Genomic DNA, 15,791 nt, shown 5'->3' with positions numbered 1-15,791 from the left:
ATGGATGCTGACAACTATTTGTAGTAGAAACTATTATCGTTGATCCTGTCTGAAGACTGAGGAGATGGCGCACTGGCTCAAGTGGATGGTTTGTTGACGGATAGTTGATTCTTCGATCTAGGATGAAGCTCCTTAACTATCCTGCGCACAATCAGACGATCCAACAAAGCGTTAGTGATAGGGAAGGGATCCCTAACAAGGTCCGTCAACACTCAAGTCAGTAACCAGGAAGAAGAACAGTAGTGGATGTGTGAATGAAGGTCTCAGATATGAAAATTGTATACCTTGCCAATGGAGAGGACTCCCTTTTTATACCATCTCTCACGATCTTCATGACCATGAGGTGGCTTCATACATCAAAGTTTGTTAGGTAGTTTCTCGAAGAGCTTCCAAGGAATCTTTTTTGTACCCACAGATGTATTTCTTTTGTCATTTATAACTTAACCCTTTTTGAAGTCGGTGGAGGAAGATGTCGTTATAGATGAATCACCAATGAGAAACCAGATAGACTTCGGAGGAGCTTCTAAAGGAATATTCTCTAACAATTATATCAGACTATTAAAATGTTTTCGGTTGTTTGTTTGCTGAATATATCTCCGCAAGGCCGGCCGTATTGCTTGTCATTGTATTCTGTCATAGTATCTCAACCGGTCCATAAAGCCGACCATATTGCTTGTCATTGTATCAATCTGTTCTGTCATATGTTAAGTACTATAAAGATATGTTCAAAGACTAATATAGTACCCACAGTATGTCAAAGCTTCATTGAAGAAGTCATATGATAAATTAATATATATTAGAGCTTTATTTTAGGGATAATATGACATTAGATAACTTAAACTTAGTAGACCTGTGCTCAACTGAGTGGATATGTAGAGTTTCCTAAGGATAAGTGTTTTTAAGTTTGTCCGATCTTTGCCCAGCTGAGCGCACACGGATGTCCTTATGCTCGACTGGCTTCTATTCGACCAACCTTATACTAAGAACTTTATAAGACCAAGTATCCTTACTGGCAGGGTGTATACATACAGCCTTATATTCGATCGGCCTTCATCCGGCCGATCTTATACTAAGACTTTTATGAGGCCAAGTGTCTTTACGTCCACCCGGTCTTTACCCTACCGGGCGTATATAGACTGCCTTGTGTTCAATCGGCCTTCATTCGGTCAATCTTATACTAAGACTTTTATAAGGCCAAGTGTCTTTAAGCTCGCCCAGTCTTTACTCGACCGTGCGTACACAGACAACCTTATGTTCGATCAGCCTTTATCCGACTGATCTTATACTAAGACTTTTATAAGGCCAAGTGTCTTTAAGCCCACCCGGTCTTTATCCGGCCGGGCGTACACAGACAACCTTATATTCGATCGGCCTTCATCCGACCAATCTTATACTAAGACTTTTATAAGGCCAAGTGTCTTTAAGCCCGGCCGGGCGTACACAATAGCCTTATGTTCGATCATCCTTCATTCGACAGATCTTATACTAAGACTTTTATAAGGCCAAGTGTCTTTAAGCCCGCCCGGTCTTTACCCGGCTGGGTGTACACAGATAGCCTTATGTTCGATTGGCCTTCATCCGGCCAATCTTATGTTAAGAGTTTTTATAAGGCCTATGCACTTAGAGCTTGGTCAAATTTTCACCAGGTGAGGCTCCCTTGCACTTAGTTGACTACTCGACTAATCAGGTGCATTATTTCCTGACTTTCAAAATAAAATACTAGAGTCTTTATATCTGTCTGGATTTGCGTCTGATCGTCTTTATTTGAGCGTCCTACTTGATAGCCACTTGGGTAGGACCTTAGAGTTTGAACACGGGGCGATCAAGAAAGTCATCTGGGAGGGGCTCCCCTACACTTCGACCCTCACCTTACATTAACTTTGACCACCATGTCATCTTTGAGATCCACTCGTTATAATCTGTATCACTAGCCTCCCCTTCAACTCCATTCAAAGGAGATATAAACGACTAACTGGACTCGAGTTATATTTTTTTTTATGTTTGCCCTCTCACTTGGATCACTCAGTAATTTGTACTCTCACTCATACCAAAAACACTTGATGAATTTTTCAAGAATCTTTCACTGATAATTGACCATTTAAAAAGGAGGGAGTATCAAGGACCTGTAAAAAGGCATTTTGTTTTCAAAAAATGCGTCGCTCGTCCTGTCTATGTCCATTTATAGGTGAGTGTCACGTGGCACTACTACTTATTTTCTGGGATGTCTTATGACATTCTCTATTTCTTATGACGCAACAGCACGTCAAGCATGCCCCCCTTTGCAAATCAATGACCCTCCTTAATCATGCAATTTCAACCTAACGATGGCAATTGAACTCCCCTTTTTATAAAGCCCGTGGCACTGTGAGTTCTTTGCCCTTCGTCCTTCCTCCTTTTGAATTCATTTTCTTCGACGACCTACCTTCCTCCATCTATTTTTTTCGGCGATCTTCCTTGCTCTGCATTCCTTCTTGTTCGAATTTCAGACACCCAGTAAGTTGTTCACTTTCTGTCTAGGATTAAGGGTGTAAATGAGTCAAGCTGCTCGCGAGCGGCTCGGTCAAAGGTCACGTTTAATATTCGAGCCGATCTCGAGCCCATTTAATACTGGCTCGAAGACTCGTCAAGCTTGTTCGAGCTCGGCTAATTTAATATTTTAATATTTAAAATAATTACTACTTTAAAGTTAAGTAATAAGTTGAGGAGGTGTTTGTGGCTAGAGTGTTTCATAAGGTTGTTAGAGGCTGAAGGTTCGAATCCCAGCTTATGCGCACTTGTTTTTACATTTAAAATTCACTGTTTTCGAGCCAAGCTCGAGCCCATGATTAAATGGCCGAGTCGAGCTCGAATTCAAATTTAGAAACTCGCTCGAGCTCGAGCTCAAGCCGAGCCTCTTTAATTTTCTCGAGCTCGAGCTCGGCTCGGCTCATTTGCAACCCTATCTATGATTTGTTCTACCATGGCCCAAGAGTCTTTCTCCCCGTGGTATACTTCTACTTCCTCAAGCTTCGACGCCTTGAGCTTATCTTTATTCCTGATATGAAATCCCCCGTAATTACCGCATTTGTCTTCCTTTCCCAACTGATTGTCCTCACCTTCCTCTTGATAACCATATTGCTTTCTTTTCTTACCAATTAGTGGCCGATTTTCGTTTTCTCATTCACCCTTTCTTATCAGCAGTAAGTTAATATTTCCACATCTCACTGCAACAATTTATGCCGAATGCATTCTGTTATATGTGTGGAATGTTCATGTTATTCCGCCTGTTCAAAATCCCTCCTATTCCTCACAATCTTTATCTGCCTATCCTAAAAAATCAAAATTCAGGATTTTCCTCTTCCTGTCCCGACTAAAAGCAGTCTTCTTCGAGAACATGTCGTCCTCAAATAAGGGTTGGAAATCTCATTTCTTCTTCATAGAAATACCTGACTCCATTATTTGGCCTACTGCTTGGTAATTTTTCTTTCCTCCTCTTCCTGATCCTACAAAATTGAAAAAGGATTCTGTCTTTATTACTTATCTCCCCAAACTGAGCCCCATTCAGTTTGAGGGCTTCTTTTAAGCCCTATTCAAAAGAGATTACCATGTCCCTTTGGTAAGTTTTGGTGATTTTAATACTTATCCTATCTCTAACTAAGGTGTTTTTTGTTGTATGCAGTGAATGTTATTCTCTTGTCCCTGATCGATGAATCAATCAATCTGAAAAAGGCGGAGCTATGTGCTAAGGAACAAGAATTATTAGCTGAGCAGGGTTTACCAATACCCCCTCCTTCTGATGAGGCCTCTGAAGATCGTGGGGTCGAGACGAGCACAACTAGGGTATCTGAGGAGTTACCTTCGAAATCTTCTCCGACCCCTGTGAGCTCTTCTCCAAAGAAGGTAGCTTCTCCCAAGAAACAACGCAAGAAGCAGAAGTTAACCCTTGCTCCTTCTCCTATGAGGCAAGTTATCGCTGCTCAGTCTACTCCCGCTCAAGAAGATATACAAGGACAATCCCCCGAGCAAACCTTGGTTGTCTTTTATCCTACCTTATTAACTTTTGCTCTCGACCAACCCCGAGAGGACACTTCTTTACTAGGCTGTTCTCCAAATACCATCCTTTTTATATCTCCGGGCCTGAGTACTATCTTTGTTGCTCCAGATGATCCTCCCCAATCATCAATCATTTTTTCTTTGCCCACTGCCTAAGCTTCCCTTAATCTAACATCTCTTCTTCCTTCTACCCTCCCGATATTATTAGAAGGTCACTTAATAGATGCTTGGATATAGGCCAAAGACCAGCTTAGCAAACTCACATCCACGGAGCTGGCAGATGAATTTTCATACTAGCAGACCAAGGTATCATTACTTAGTCAATTATTTTTATTCCCTTTTTGAGACTCGTAACTGTGTTCATTTTTCATCGCTTGGCAATCAGTACGAGTGTCGCTCAATAGTTGTATGATTTGGCGAAGGAGAACGAGTTGCTAAAACAACAAACCTCTATAGCAATCTCCATACAAAACTCTGAGCGAATCAAAGAATTATCTGCTCAACTAAAAGAAGCTCAAGAGCTAGCTGAAGCTGACCGTGAGAAAGTGATGCAATGGAAGGCCACCTCGGAAACTCTTAAGGCTCGACTTCAATCAGAAACGAACTTTCGAGAAGACAAAAAAACGAAGCTGGGCGAGCAGATTATCGAGAATGAGCGGTTATGCACCAACTTCATGAATTGAAGTCTACTCACGCAATCGAGCTAGTTGCCAAGGAAGCTGAGTTGCTGACCCAAAAAATTGAGCAAGATTCCTTACTTGCCAATTTACTGACTGCTCAAATGGAAACAACTGTTGGATCGAAAGCACTAAGGGGGGTGAATAACGCTCGTGGCTTTCACTTTCGTTTCGGAAAACTAAGAGTAAAACGTAGCGGAAATATAAAATAATTGCAAACACACAAACACTAAGTTTGTACTTGGTTCGGAGCCTGGGGCGACTACTCCAAGGCCCACGCTCGTTGAGCGTTTACTTTGGGCAATCACTATCAGTTCGCAAAAGTTACAGTTTTAGAGTACAACAATTAAGTAGAGTACGAAAATATACCAACAACTTAAGAATAGGAAATTCGAAGCTTTAGGTCGTCGGTGTCTTGCTATAACTTTATCGGGTGGTTCTTTGAGCAGTGCACGGAAGATGGATCACGTTTTCGTTGTTCTACCAAGCTGCTGCTCGAGACTGCCTTATAAGCCCTGTGGAAGGCGCCTCCAACACCCTGGAGGGCGCCCTCATCAGCGCCGAATCCGCAGTGTGAATGAGCCTCGACCAAGTCGCCACCTATCCACCTGAGGTTGCCTCCAATCCCATGGAGGGTACCCTCAAGCTCCATAAAGGCACCCTCACGTCTTGCTGCGAGGTTGTCTCTGTATGCGACCCGAGGCGCCTCCAAGCTCCATGGAAGGCGCCTCGGGTACTGTTCATCCGAGGCAAGGATGTCTAATTTGCTTCCTGCAAAATACGTTAGTCCAACAAACCAACATACCCTGCAAAACCAAGTTAGCACAATATAGATATGTAGAATAAAGTATTTGACAGTCATCGGACTGTCCGATTCTGACTTCGGATTCCCGACCGAAAACCCTAGGTCGAACCGACGCCTACTGTTCCCTCACCGGGGAATGCGTCCTCACCTACTCCACTCAGGAGAGTTTACCTGTTGCCAGTTGATCCTCCAGATCAACTGGACTTTTGCTCAGCGTCCGAAGCTTTCGGTCTTCATGCTGGACGCCCACTCCACGACCCGTCTAGTCTTCCACCCGATTCGCAACACCAGGATTTCAACCTAGGGTTACCACCCCCTAAGATTTTGCCCGAAGCTCTCGACCCGCCAAGACTTTCCGCCTAGGGTTATCATCCTCTAGGACCTAGGGTTACCACCCCTAGGGTTTTCCACCTGCCTAATCACAGATAGGGCTTTTGCCTAAGTACACTTAGGACTTTCCTGCAATCTTATCAAACTTGTTAGATAACAAAACAACTTAACTTTGGACCCTTTGACATAATCAAAACACAGGTTCGACTGTCGGATGCTTCTCGTACCAACAACAACCGCTCAAGCGACGTTGACAACTTATCGGGAAGGAGAGAATGAGCATTTTAAAGTGAAGAAGGCCACCCTTTTCCACACCCATGAGTTCAATACATCCATTGTTGATTCCCTTTCTAAAGCTCTTTTTCTCGGAGCCGAAGGAGCGATGACACGGCTAAAAAAGGGTGGATATCTAACCTCTGATCCTCTAGCCAGCTTTCTAGATCACAAGAAGATACTGCATGCTGCCTCGTTCGACTTACTTTCTCCCTTTTCTTAATTTACCTTGTTTTTTTTCTTGTATGTTCAAGTTGGTTCTTAATACCTACTAAACTTTCGTTGCATATTCAAATCTTTGGCTAGACTTATCAACCGTACTTTTATTTTTATCAATTTTTGTTTTTTTTTTTACAAAATTTTGCTATGTTACTACCACCGTTTTCAATATAGGGGTGCTATAGCAGAGATAATCTAGCTCCGTCTAGGCAAAAACCTAAACAAAATTAGACAATACCTCTCAGGATTGCTTGCCCGGGCCAAACGAACTGTCGCATGCGACGTCTTTCTGGCCAAAGACGTCAATCCCTATGGCCAACCGAACTAAGATTCGTTTAAGTTCATACTTGTTCGAACGTAAACCTTAAAAAAGAACTAGCTATAATATGTTCACCTAGTATGTAAACATTATTTACTCAAGTAAAGGAATTTGGGATTGATCGAAATTAAACATGTTCGGTATAACACCATTTAGTATGTCCCAAACTAACGTGATCTAATCTAACATGTTCACCTAGTATTTCTCGCGCGAGTTTTGAAAACTCGTTCGAGCTTAAGACTAGTAAGGATTAGTCATACTATCCCCTTAAGGAATTACACAGAAAATTGTGCTTACCTTAAAAATATTGACTTTGCCAGTTAAATGCCCGTTATATCAGTTATCGTTACTGGTTTTTCATTGGTGACACGTATATATACATCATCATAGGTGTATCACCTTTTATCTTTTACTTTTTCCGACTGATCCGGTGGTAAGGTGGGGCCTGCCCGGTAGGAGGTCAAAGTAGTCAACGTCCTAGGCAAGCGTCCGATCGTGCGAACTACCTCCCCGATCAGCAGGAAGAATAGTCGGTCCGACACTTCGACAGTTCGGTCAGACACCGAGCTTCTGACTCTCAAAAGCTCAGAGCAGGGAGGGACGAAGGCCGAGCGGCCTCTCCGCTCGACTAATCAGTGGACGCAGTCTCGACCCGGCAGACAGGGCTCCCTCGCTCGACAGGGCAGAGCCGAGTAGCAGGTCATCGGCCGAGCGGACTCTCGGCCTGACCATTGTATCACCAGACGACAAACTGCCGAGCGGCTCTCCCACTCGGCCCAATAACAGACAAAAGGGGCGGCTGGTGATATCTTCCTAGGGACCAGTGTCACCGACGGGCTGCATGGTTAACGGCATGGTTAGGCAGAGAATCGTACGGGGGAAGTTTCCACTGTCACGTCAGGGATATGCTCGGGCTATTCAGGTATGGCGTCAGGCACACTTTTCTGACACGTCCTTTCCAGGTATGCTTTGAGAAATGTGCACACCTTGGGAAGCGTGCACACGTCTCCCGGTAGCCCTATATAAGGACCCCAGGCTTCGACGAAGGTATGTTCACTACTATAGCTACAGTTACGTTGCTGCTCCTTTCTTCTCTACTTCGTTCGTTTGCCGTCGGTAGCTGACTTGAGCATCGGAGGGCCATCGCCGAGGAACCCTTCCCCGGCTCGGCACTAACGACTTGTGGTAGCAGGCTTAGCTCGTTGGAGGTCCACTTCATCTTCAGTCGGCATCCAGTCAGCGTGAGCGCCACCTCCCCAGCGTCCGTCGACTCACTCTCGGACAGGATCAAATTTGGCGTCGTTTATGGGAACGCACCTAAATTCGAGCCGAGGAGATGGAGGAAGCTGGACGTCTCCACACCGTGATGCTCACCCCAGAGGAGCTCGACGCGCTCATTCAAGTACGAGCGGTAAAGATAGCCGAGCAGCAGCAGCAAAAGGCACTAGCCGACCGGCTGGCGCAATAAGCGACGTCGGCCTCGGGAGGCCAGGCGGCGCACGAAGACCAGCCGAAGCAACTCTCCATATTGGGACAGAACAAGATGCTGACCAACACTCCAGGAGAGGTTCTACCAGCGCCCATTTCGTTTCACCGGGCATTATTTCAGACGCCCTCAGAGATTGCTCAGGCCAACCATGACAAGGGCTCTTCTTCAGATGAGGCCCCCGTTTGGGACGCAAGTAAGGGTAAAGTGCTCCGAGCTGATTCTTCGCCCGAACGGATCAATCGATAATTCTCCGAGGCCATTCTGCAGGACCCATTGCTGAAGCACTACGCTCCCTTGGCGATCGGAGAATATAACGGATCGGCCGACCCGGACGGCCATCTCGGTAAGTTTGATAATGCCGCTACCCTTCTCAGTATACAGAGGGAGTCAAGTGCTGAGTTTTCCTCACCACTCTCTCTGGCTCGGCGCAACGGTGGTTTCGGAGGTTGCCGAACGGGTCGATTAGAAGCTTTAAAGACTTCCGAACGACGTTCCTTCACCACTTCGCGAGCAGCAGACGCTATCAGAAAACAAGTGTCAGCCTGTTCTCCATAAAGCAGGGCCAGAGGGAGACTCTCCGAGCCTACATCCAGCGCTTCAACCAGGTGGCGATGGATATCCCTTCGGACTCGTCCGAGATCATGATAAATGCGTTCACGCAAGGGCTCGTGGATGGGGACTTATTCTGGTCACTCGTCAGGAAGCCTCCTCGTGATTACGACCACATGCTGAAGAAGGCCAACGAGTACATCAATGTAGAGGAAGGCAGCAAGAAGGAAGGAGGCGTCGTCCGAGCCGCCCTCGGTGACCGAACGAAGGCCGTCGATCAGCCATCAACCTCCGAGAGGACCCCGAGCCGAAGGAGTACGCTCACATCAGGAAGCAAGGCCACACGCCGTCCAGCATATTGCCGCTGAGCGGCCAAGACCCAAGGGGAATGTATGGACCCCTTTGTTCTACTCATTCCATCAGTCCGTAACTCACAACACCCGCGACTATCACGGATTCAACTCGGTCGCCCAACCGGCGCCTAAGAGTTATCGTCGCCGGTCCCCCTCTCCTGACCGGAGGCACGAGCACCATCGTTCCGGTCGTCGAGAAGACACAAGAAGATCCCCGCAGCCACCTCGTCGGAGAAGCACCGATCCGACCAGAGCTGCACACGACCGAAGCAGGTCATCCGCTTGTGAGGAAGAAAATAGAAGTAACACCGCACGGGGCGAAATCAACATCATTGTTGGTGGGTCGACCAGCGGGGACTCCAACCGAGCCTGAAAGTCTTATGCTCGATTGTTGGAGATCCATGCTGTAGGTTGCAGCAGGGAAAAGGCGAGCGGACCAGAGATCAGCTTCAGCCCTAGTGATCTTGAAGGAGTTGAAGTGCCGCACGATGACGCCCTCATTATCCGACCGATAAGCGCCAACTATATCATTCATCGTGTATTCGTTGATACTGGTAGCTCGGTTAACATCATCTTCAAAAAAGCGTTCGATCAACTCAAAATCGATTGCGGAGAGCTGTTGCCGACGACAACCCCACTAAACGTGTTCACCGGCAATAAGGTCTAACCGATCGGCCAAATCAAGTTGGCCATATCACTTGGGGAGAAGCCGCTTAGAAGGACAAGGACCACGAACTTCATTGTGGTAAACACCCCCCTCCGCCTACAATGTCATCCTGGGTCGACTGACCCTCAATGAATTCCGAGCGGTTGTCTCGACCTTCTGCCAGAAAATCAAGTTCCCAGTAGATGATCGGGTCGGAGAAGTAAGAGGAGATCAGTTGGTCGCTCAGCGCTGCTACGTCGAAATGGTCAGGACGGAAGCAAAGTCCGCTCGGAAGACGCCCCGGCTGGAGGTAAGTGTCATCACCGAGAAGCCTCCTTTAGTTTATGAAAAAAAGGAGGAAGCACATATACATCCGGGCTGAGCAGAAGCAAAGACCTTCATAGCGTTTGACCTGGAAGCCGAGCAGAAGGTCGAGCTGATTAGATGTCTTCGGCAAAATCATGATGTCTTTGCATGGTCAACGCATGAGCTGCCCGACATTTCCCCAAGCGTCGCGTAGCATGAGCTCCACGTCCGATCGGACGCTCGGCCGGTGAAGCAGAGGAAGAGAGACTTTAGTGCAGAGCATAATCTTGTTATCCGGGCGGAGATTGAGAAGCTACTGGAGGCCGGCCACATACGCGAGGTTCAGTTCCTGAACTGGCTCGCTAATGTGGTGTTGGTCTCTAAATCAGGCAATAAATGGAGGGTCTGCATCGACTTCCGGAATCTTAACAAGCCGTGCCCAAAGGACTTCTATCCCTTACCCAGGGTAGATTAGATGGTAGACTCCACGGCAGGGTGCGAGCTGATATGCATGCTGGACGCATATCAAGGGTATCATCAAGTGTCACTCGCCCGTAAAGACCAAGAGAAAGTCAGCTTCATCACTGCCGATGGTACGTACTGCTACAACGTAATGTCGTTCGGCCTAAAGAATGCAGAAGCCACCTACCAAAGGCTGATGAACAAAGTGTTCCAGCGGCAGATCGGCCGCAACATGGAGGTATACGTCGACGACATACTAATTAAATCCCTCCGAGCCGTCAATCTCTGTGCAGATATCAAGGAGACCTGTCAGACTCTCCGAGCGTACGGAATTAAGTTAAATCCTCAGAAGTGTCTGTTCAGCGTGAAAAGTGGGTGTTTCCTGGGATATATCGTCATCGAGCGGGGCATTGAGGCAAACCCCAGCAAGGTGAAGGCACTTCAAGATATGTCACCACCTAGAAACTTGAAGGGAGTCCCGCGCCTCACCGGCCAGATAACAGCATTATGATGATTCATCTCCAAGTCGTCCGACCGGAGCCTTCCTTTCTTTAAGATTCTGCGTCGAGCCACCAAGTTTCAGTGGGACGAGAAGTGTGACCAGGCCTTCAAGGAACTCAAGGCGTATCTGAACTCACTACCCGTATTAGCTAAGTCTACTGCCGGTGAACCACTCCGGATCTATCTATCTTCGACCGAGCACGCTGTCGGCTCGACACTGGTTCGACCAAACAGCGAAGAACAACCAGTGTACTTCTTGAGTCATATATTAAAGTATGTTGAATCTCGCTACACCGGTCTTGAGAAGCTCGCATTTGCATTAATACTCGCCACACGAAGGCTCCGTCCTTATTTCCTCGCTCACACAATCATTATGATGACCAACAACTCTCTGAGAAGAGTTCTGCTTAACCCAGAGGCGTCCGGCCGATTGATCAAATGGACAACGGAACTCAGTGAGTTCGATATCCAATATCAACCCTGAACAGTCATCAAGGCACAGTCCTTGGCAGATTTTGTCACGAAGGTAGATATGGAAAGTATACGTCGATGGGTCGTTCACTCGACAGGGTAGTGGGATCGGCATATTGCTTATCTCCCCACAAGAAGAGCGGGTGCAGTTGTTCGTTCAACTAGAATGCCGGGCAACTAACAACGAAACTGAGTACGAGGTGCTTACAGCCGGCCTACAAGCTGCTCAGCATGTCGGCGCTAGCAAGGTTCTTATCCACTCTGATTCTCAATTAGTCGCTCAGCAGCTGAGTGGAACATTCGAAATCAGTAATACGTGGCTCAAGTTATACGCTGAAGCCTTCGAAAAGCTAAAGGCAAAACTTTCAGGAGGTAATCATCTAGAAGATCTCCCGAGCAGAGAACCAAGCGGCGGACGAGCTGGCCAAATTGGCAAGCTCACTCTCGCCGATCGTCATTATGCAGCCGATTGAGCAAATATCTTTGGTGGCGCACATCGATCGGATGGAGGGGCTCACTTTCCCTAGCGATTGGAGAACGACCATAGCAGAGTTTCTACGATCGGGAGCTACGTCGTCCGATCGGGAGGAAGCTCGCTTATTGAGAAGAGCTGGTCGTTTCACCCTAGTCGGGGACCAACTCTACAAGAAGGCCTTCTCCAGGCCTTTGCTTAAATGCGTCGGGTCGGACGACGTCAACTATATTCTAAAAGAAGTACACCAAGGCTCCTGTGGAGGACATTCGGGCGATCGATCGCTAGTGAGGAAGATTCTATTGGTCGGGTACTTCTGGCCGACTCTACAAGAGGATGTCGTTCGGACAGTAGCTAACTGCCTGTCCTGCCAGAAGTACCACCACCTCTCCCACTGGCCAGCTAAAGAGATGAAGGCTTCCACTATGTCGTGCCCGTTCGACCAATGAGGCATGGATATTGTGGGGCCATTCCCCATGGCGACCGGGCAGCGAAAGTTTCTGCTCGTCGCAGTAGACTACTTCTCCAAGTGGGTTGACGTCGAGCCGCTGGCGAAAATAACCGAGCGGATGGTCCAAAAATTTATTTGGCAGCATATCATCTGTCGGTTCGGCATCCTGCGCCGACTCGTCTCAGACAATAGTAGATAGTTCGCCGGACGAAAACTTAAAGAGTGGTGCGAGGGGTATGACATCCAGCAGGCCTTCACCTCCGTAGCATACCCTTAGAGCAACGGACAGGCTAAAGTCGCTAATCGGGAGATCTTGCGGATTTTGCGAGTTCGATCGGCTCGACCACATCGGAGGGAGTTGGGTGTACGAGCTCCCCGGCGTGTTATGGACAATCCGCACAACCCTTAAGGAAGGCACGAGAGTAACCCCGTTCCACCTGGTGTATGGCGGTGAGGCGATCGTCCCGGTCGAGGTCGAAGTCGAATCCAATCGGATACAGCACTACAGCGAAGACAACGCCGAGCGGAGGCTTCTAGAGCTAGACTTTGTGGATGAAACGTGCGACAAAGCAGCTGTTCGGCTGATGGCTTATAGGCAGAGGATGAGACAGAACTACAATCGACGAGTGATCCCGAGGTCGTTTCAGGTTGATGACCTCGTGTGGAAGAAGGTGAAGTCGGTTGACGACGTCACTAAACTAGAAGCCCCGTGGGCTGGACCTTTCAAAGTCGTGGAGAAGCTTCGCTCAGGTGCCTACTGCCTAGAGGATAAAGACGAGCGGCAACTAGAACGCCCTTGGAGCGCGAACCATCTCCAGCCGTATCGAGCTGGATGAAAGGTGCGCCGATGTAATTAATGTGTACCCTCCATTTTTCATGTTTCCTTTGAGCGCAGGATTGAAATGAAAAATAAAAGATTACCAAAATTCTCGTCGAGCGGCGACGTTAAACCCAAGTCTCCACCGACGGTCGAGCGGCGACCTTAAACCCCGGTCTTCACCAAATCGTCAAACGGCGACATTAAACTCAAGTCTCCACACACGGTCGAGCGGCGACCTTAAACCCCGGTCTTCACCAAATCGTCGAGCAGCGACGTTAAACCCAAGTCTCCACCGACGGTCGAGCGGCGACCTTAAACCCCGGTTTTCACCAAATCGTCGAGCGGCGACGTTAAACCTAAGTCTCCACCGACGGTCGAGCAGCGACCTTATGTTGGTTGCTACTCGGAAAGCCTAGAGGTTCCACTGTACAAAAATTTTGTACAAAGGTCTGAACCTTTTCCTAGCTACCATGTGTTCTTTTAAATTAATTTTTGGATCGCCTGCGGAACTTAACACGTTTGAACCAAAACTTAATCTATTCGTTCTTTTAGGTTTTTACTTGGGTCTCCTGCGGAACTTAACACGTTCGACCCAAATCACCTTAAGTTATTAATTCCATTAAATATTATTTTCCATAATTAGTTCTCAGTACTGATGTGGCGAGGCACACGGCCTTCTTGGATATGGGAGCAACCACCACCGACTAGACAAAACCTTTTATGGAAAGCTAATATTTAATTTCCTAAAATAACTTTAGGTTAACCGAAAAGAACAATCAAATCACAAGGAAAAATAAAACAAAAGAACACAACATCGAAAAACATATTCGAAACACTAAAATCATATGCCTCTTGTATTTGGTATTATTTCCAAAAATAACTAGTATGATGCGGAAAGGAAAAATACTAGTTATACCTTTTAGAAAGACCTCTTGATCTTCTACCGTATTCCTCTTCTAACATCGGACGTTGTGTGGGCAACGATCTTCCGAGATGAGAACCACCTTTCCACCTTCCTTCTTTCTTCTAGATTTCGGCCACAATAAACTCCTCCAAGGATGAAGAATTTCGGCCACCACCAATGCTCCAAGGGATGCTAGAGACGAGGCTTGCTTTCTCTCCTTCTCCTTCCTTGATCCGGCCACAAACAAAAGATCCACCAAGAGATGAGTTTTGACCAACAAGAGGAGAGGAGAGAAATAGGGCCGACCACCAAAACCAAAGAGGAGAGGAAAGAAAAAGAATAGAAGTTCACCTCTTGAAGGCTCCTCTACCTCCTCTTTTATAATCCTTGGTTTTGGCAAATAAGGAAATTTTAATAAAAACTTCCTTAATTCTTTTGCCATGAAAAGGAAAAATTTATTTAATTAAAAATAATTTTTCTTCTCACAATTATAATGGCCGGCCATACCTATTCTCCAAGCAAATAAAAATTTTAAACACAAATTAAAACTTCCTTATTTGCTTCCGGAAATTTTATAAAAAATTTCTCCAATAATTTCAATCCCTTCATGATTGGTAAAAAAGAAATTTTATAAATTAAATCTTTCTTTAAACATGTGGATAATTTCCGGAAAGTTATCTCTAAAAATTAAAATATCTTTTCAATCTACAAATAAGGAAAGATATCAAATCTTTTCTTAATCTTTTGTAGAAACTAATAAAAGAGAATTATTAATTTTTAAACTTTCTTTTAAATCATGAACATGGTTAAAAAGGAAAGTTTTTACCAAAATTAAAATCAACCTTTTAATCTACAAATAAGGAAAGAGATTTAGCTCTTCTCTTAATCTTTTGTAGAATCTTATAAAAGGAAAGATTTAAATTTTTAAACTCTCTTTTAAATCATGTTATCCACATAAGAAAAATTTTAAAAATAAAAAAACCTTTTATTTTAATTTGGGCCGGCCGCACCAAGCTTGAACCCAAGCTAGGGTCGGCCACCTTGAAGCACCCATGAACCAAACTTTGGCCGGCCCTAGCTTGGTCTCCAAGCTAGCTTGGCCGACCCCTTATGGGATGGGTAAGAAGGTGGGTATAGGTGAGTATAGTACTCTATAATTAAGAGGCTACGATAGGGACCGAGAGGAGGAATTGATTTTGGTTTCCCGATAAAATTAAGCATCCCGTGTTCGCCCCGAACACATAACTTAATTTTATCAATAATAATTCATTCCACTAAAGAACTATTATTGAACTACCGCACCAATCCCAAATTACATTTTGGACTCCTTCTTATTATGAGTGTGTTAGTCTCCCTGTGTTTAAGATAACAAATGTCCACTAATTTAGTAAGTTACTGACAACTCACTTAATTAATATCTAGCTCCAAGAGTAGTACCACTCAACTTCATCGTCATGTGGGACTAAGTCCACCTGCAGGGTTTAACATGACAATCCTTATGAGCTCCTCTTGGGGACATTCTCAACCTAGATTACTAGGACACAGTTTCCTTCTATAATCAACATCACACACTATAAGTGATATCATTTTCCAACTTATCGGGCTTATTGATTCATCGAACTAAATCTCACCCATTGATAAATTAAAGAAATAAATATCAAATATATGTGCTTGTTATTATATTAGAATTAAGAGCACACACTTCCATAATA

Source organism: Zingiber officinale, chromosome 8B (assembly GCF_018446385.1).
Source record: "Zingiber officinale cultivar Zhangliang chromosome 8B, Zo_v1.1, whole genome shotgun sequence".
Taxonomy (NCBI): Eukaryota; Viridiplantae; Streptophyta; class Magnoliopsida; order Zingiberales; family Zingiberaceae; genus Zingiber; species Zingiber officinale.
The sequence above is the reverse complement of the archived record's forward strand: the minus strand, read 5'-3'. Positions refer to the sequence as shown.